Here is a 6,000-nt window from a genome sequence, read left to right as displayed (position 1 = left end):
TACACACTTCAATCCACCTTTCTGGTTACAGGCACCCTCCTTAGAGATCGCTGCATTATTCCTAACCTCCCTACACTCAAGGTCCTGTACCCTAAAGCTACAGTCCTGGTTCCCATGCCCCCGCGGAGTTAGTTTAAACCCTCCCAAAGAGCACTAGCAAACCTCCCCCCAAGGATACTGGTGCCCCTCAGGTTCAGGTGTAGCCCATCCTTTTTATAGAGGTCCCACCTTCCCCAGAAAGGACCCCAGTTGTCCAGAAACCGGAATCCCTCCCTCCTGCACCATCCCTGTAGCCACGCATTTAACTGCTCTCTCTCCCTATTCCTCGACTCTCTATCACGTGGCACGGGTAACAAACCAGAGACTACAACTCTGTTTGTTCTAACTCGGAGCTTCCAACCTAGCTCCCTGAAAGCCTGTCTGACATCCTCACCCTTCTTCCTACCTATATCGTTGGTGCCAACGTGGACTATAGCTACTGAATACAAGAAACGTGTTAAGGTATTTCTGTCCGTGGCAGTAGGTTGGATAGGATAGGATTCCATCATAGAAGGAATAAGTGGTCAGTCTCATGGCAATAAGTGCCTTAGGGTTTGGTGATTTCTGTACTATGTGCTCAGTACTGCAAAATGGTTCATTTTGAAAAGGGAACAGACAAGCATTTCATGTAGCAATTTTCAGTTGACAGAATGGACAAGGTTATGGAATTGTGCCATCTCACGACTGGCATAGAAGTGTTGCAAGGATAACAATGAGATCGAGAGTGATGTTTGGATATGCAATGTGAGTAGTTTAAATTAATTTCAGCTGGGCAGCTGCATTAAAAACTTCCAATGGTATTGGTACAGGTATCATACATACAGTCACATTGGAATTTTAGCTGGTCTGAGTTATCTCAGAAGGGTTGGTTACATTTGTGCACATGCACATGTACTTGGGTTGGGCTTTCATCGGATACCTGTATCAGTACCAACACTAGAGCTGTGAGGGGGCTACAAGCTTGCAATGTCCTTTGTAGACCTATGTTGAGCATCCTTCTACCTTTACTGCAGTTTCAGTTGTCAGAACTTGATAAGGACTTTTCCAGGGGGTTCCAATTTTCCACAATTAAAGTATTTCAATAGTATGTAGTCATCAGGGTTAATGTCTTTAAACATTGAAGCTCTTTCTTCTTCCTTCCCTGGTATCCGATAAGCTTATTTGACCTGTTGATGATTAGACTGCAGTGCTTTGGTTAGCTTAATCATGTACCTGTGCATCTCTTCTGCCATGAAACGCACATGTGTTGGGCAGTTAATGGTGCAGACCAGGGAGTCCTCAGGGGCTTTCCATATATTAGTTCAGCCACCGAGAATCCTGTCTTTTTCTGTGCCATGGGTCTCATATTAAAAAGGGCGATTGGAAGTACTTGCAGCCAACTTATGGCCTGCTTCTTCTACCAATTTGCTTAGCTGACCTTTTAGGGTACCATTGGCTCTTTCTACAATTCCCGCTGCTTGGAGATGGTTGGCACAGTGGAATTTTTGATTCATATTCAAGCTCTTGCATAGTTCCTTATTTAGCTCCAAACAGAAGTGGGGGCCATTATCAGAAGAGACCGTTACTGGTATTCTAAATCTGGGTATGATTTCCCTTAACAGAATTTTACAAGTAGTTGTTGTTGTGCAGTCAGTAAAGGGATAAGCTTCAATCCATTACTAAATACATGATTATCACGAGGCAATATGTATAACCGTGGCATCTAGATAACTATAAAATCTAACTGGATAGTGTCAAAAGGTGCACTTGGTAAGGGAGGTTCACCTGGTGAACACTTTATTCCTTTCCCGGGATTATACTTTTGACGAATTAGGCAATTTGCAGCAGCTTGTTTTGCTTTTTCTTGCAGGTGGGAATTCCACCAAGTTTGGAGAATTCTGTCCACCATTCCTTCCATACCTGCATGCATATGCGTATGAACATAATCAACTAGAATTGGCAAAAGCGAGTCGGGCAGATGTCTGTCTTAACGACGTAACCCAAAGCTTCTTATAACTACTTCCATAAAAACCATGGTTCATCTATCTTTGTCTTTCCTCATCAGAGGCGTCCCCTGATGGGTCCGCATTTGCTCTTGCTCAGGCATGGTCAGGGTGTCAGAAGAGGAACTAGGAGAATCTCTCTTTGGTTTCCTATTCGTCTTTTGAGTAACCATGTCTTTTTGCTCAAGAGCTGCTTTCTTAACAATTCTGCCAACGCAGTTGCTGCTTTTAGTGACATCGGAAGTATCAGAGGAGTGAGCAGAACATTTGATCATTGTCAATTGAGAGGGAAATTGAATAGCAAATGAGGAGATTAGCATCGCAGGCAACATTGAGGGTTGGGATTCCTGATGAGCTAAGGAAGCCGCGCTGCTGCCAACGTTGAACAAAATTATGGATGCATCTAAAGGCGTAATGGGAATCTATAGATATTAGCTGACTTTCTTTTAGCAAGTATACAGGCACAGGTGAGAGTAAGGAGTTCAGCTTGCTAGGCAGAACAGGATGGGTCGGCAGAGTAACCTTCTAGTGTCTGGGAAAAAGTGACAGTCTCATATCCTGACATACATTTGCCCTCTGGAGAGATAGAAGAAGAACCATCAACATAAAGTGTAAGGTCTGGATTAACTAGAGCCTGATCGGTAAGATCTGGATGTGGTTTAGTAATAAGTTAATTTACTAGAACACAATCATGGGGAGGATCAGGTAGTTCAATACGTCCTTCCTGTAGGAATGTAACTGTGTTAATGTGAGAGCAGTATTTTAGGAGAGAAGCAGATTCTGAGTGGAGTACGTTTAGAGGTAAGCAAGGATATTGCAGAATGGGAGGTACAGACTTCTACATTTTGATGCAAAGTTATATTAGAGGCAGCCAATCCCACGGTATGGAACCATCCACTTCTTTGTTGTTCAAAAATCAGATGAACTCAGCCTTGAACATATTCAATGGCCCCCTAACTGTAGGAAGACATTCCAACTTCTGAACTCCATTCCTCTTGCTAATATATCAGTTGCCAATCTCATTGCTTGCTACATATGTTTGACAACTGATGTTGACTGGTGTAGAAGGACACAGAGGCGCCTTTGTACATCCACACATCATTCCTGACGAAAGGCTCAAGCCCGATACATCATTTCTGCTGCTCCTTAGATGTTGCCTGACCTACTGTGCTTTTTCAGCGCCAAACGTTCTGACTTTGATCTCCAGCATCTGCAGTCCTCACTTTCTCCACATCCCAATATATCACCATTTAAACTATACACCACTTTTCTGCTTTTTTTTGGCAGCAAAGGTTATAACTTCATACATGGTCCTGCATTTGCCATGTGTTTGCCAATTGAGACACAGACCTAGATGACTTTTCCAGAGTCTGTCCCCTCCCTGAATTCACTCCCTTTCCTTTCAGTTCCTGCAAGTCAACAATTGAACCCCAGAATGAAACAAAGAAATGGAAAACAGGGTGAGAAAAGAGAGTGCTGTACACACAGATGTTGAACAGAGGAGGAAATTTGCAGTCTGGGGTGAAACCCAATCTTCATTCAGAGAGAGGAGCAGCAATTTCCGAAGCTCATCGTCCAATGTCTGCATTCAGACGAAAGGAGGGTTGTGACTGGCAGGAGGACCACACTCCTTCTGGTTGTCCAGGGCTGCTCATTGGTCCATTTAAAAAATGCCGCAGGCCGTTTCTGCGGTGAGCGAGGAGCATGCACATTATTTTGCTGACACCAGTGAACATTCACAGTGTTTGCTGACTCTGAGGAGCATGCACAGTACGCAGTGTGAAGATGCCGGTATTACTGACAAATTTAAAGTGTCTAAATGCCAATAGATTAAAAAAGGGCTGCAGTCACAATTTTTTTCCCTACGGTGGCTCGATATTGTATTTTATTCTGTTTACATTTTGTCCGGGTGCTCAACTTTTGTATGTGTTTTCCCCAGGGTAGAATGCTGTCCAAATCTAGAGGGGCATAGCTTTAGGGTGAGAGGATGAAGCTTTAAAAGGGATCCGAGGAGTAACTTTTTTCATGCAAAGGGTAGTGCGTGAATTGAATGAGCTGCCAGAGGAACTAGTAGAGGCTGCTACAATGATAACATTTAAAAGGCATCTGGATGGGTACATGAATGGGAAGGGTTTAGTGGCATATGGACCAAATGCTGGCAAATAGGTCATTATATTAATTTAGGATATCTTGTCAGTGTGGATCAAAAGGTTTGTTTCCACGCTCCATAAAACTATGGCTCGATTTCTACATAGTCGGAAGCAATTGCACAAGACTTGGAATAGACCATCCACCCCTTACAGCCTGTCTTTAGCTGTGGCTTAACTGTGCATATTTCAAGCAATTTTGTCAAAGAATTCTGAAGCTTGTTTTAAAAAATTGAACATGCTTTCAGACTTTTATGATGTTTCTAAAGATATCATTTTAGCTATTCTCAATTTTAAAGGCCAGCCAGTTCTCATGCACTCCCATCTCCCAGGTAGAGTCATCACCATCCATTCTCCGTATTCTTGAAGGAGGGCTTGATTCAGCAATCAGAGGGCTTGAGGCATGAGAAATGATAGGGGTAGGAAGGGAGAGAGAGAGAGAGAGAGAAAAAATAGATGGGGGTTCAGAAGGTGTGGGGAGACAGAGAATGGGGCTGAAGAGAGACTGGGGACAACCGGGTGGGGGAAAGAGAAAGGCTGGGGGGATGGGGGTGCGTAAGAGAATGGGGGAGAGCGAAAGAGAGAACGGCAGCAGAGGGTTGGAGTGAGCCAAAATTGCGGGGGGGGGGGGTGTTTGAGTGTGGGAGAGAGCGAATGGGGGGGTGGGGGGGAGTGGAAGGAATGGACAGGGGGACAGAGGGTGGAGGGAGAAACAGCACAAATCCCATCTTCGCCCGGACTGATGTCAAGTGTCCTACGAACTGGAACCCATTCCTCCACAGCAGATGAGCTTTTGAACAGCACCAAACCGAGACCCACCCACTTACCCTACAGCCCTGCATTTCCCCATTGCTAATACACCAAAACCTGTACATGTCTGGACACTTTAGCATGGCCAATGTAGGAGGAAACCTGACCATCCAGAGGTAACTCTCAGAGACACAAAGTGGAGAACATGCCATAGTCCACAGACAGTCCCCTGAGGGTGCAATCGAACCTGGGTCCCTGGGGTCATGAGGCAATGGTACTAACCTCTGAGCCATGCTACCCAGAGCTTTGAGGTTCTGCTTTGTCTTTGTAGCTTCTAACTTCTCGTGAGCCTGCAATAGAAGATCTCTCCTCCCAACATTGTTGAATCATACCTGCTGCAACCTCCCTTTCCCACTTCTGTTCCTGAATCCTCCTGCCAGACAGACACAGATGCCATCTGGCCTCCTTCTGCCATTTGCAAAGAACGGAGACAATGCCTGCCACTATTCTGTCCGTTACCATCACCTCCCACTCCCCAGCATTGTCGTTACTGTCACCACCCACCATCCAGCCAGTTCGCTCCTCCAGCCTGCAGCCCTCTCTCAGATCTCCTTTACCTGTCTCACACGCACTCTACTGATCCTGTCCACTGAAGGGAGGGGAAGACCATCTCCCGGCATAAAGTGTCCGGTTAACTTTACCCATTTCCTCCCAACATGTCTGGAGCCTGGCTTCTAGCTCCATCTCTCTGAGCCGAAGTTCCTCCAACATGTGCTTGCCCTGGAACACAGTATCCAGATCCTCCCAGCAAACTGAAAGACAAGTCCCACCCAGCCTTCTCCAATGTGTGTTGTGTAACTACTTAATTATTTCTAGTGGACGAGCAGAGACTGATCGGAGAAAGTGAGGTCTGCACATGCTGGAGATCAGAGCTGAAAATGTGTTGCTGGAAAAGCGTAGCAGGTCAGGCAGCATCCAAGGAGGACGTATGCCCGAAACGTCGAATCTCCTGTTCCTTGGATGCTGCCTGACCTGCTGCGCTTTTCCAGCAACACATTTTCAGAGCAGAGTTCAGTATCCAT

The sequence above is a fragment of the Hemiscyllium ocellatum genome, chromosome 49, assembly GCF_020745735.1.
Source record: "Hemiscyllium ocellatum isolate sHemOce1 chromosome 49, sHemOce1.pat.X.cur, whole genome shotgun sequence".
Taxonomy (NCBI): domain Eukaryota; kingdom Metazoa; phylum Chordata; class Chondrichthyes; order Orectolobiformes; family Hemiscylliidae; genus Hemiscyllium; species Hemiscyllium ocellatum.
The sequence above is the reverse complement of the archived record's forward strand: the minus strand, read 5'-3'. Positions refer to the sequence as shown.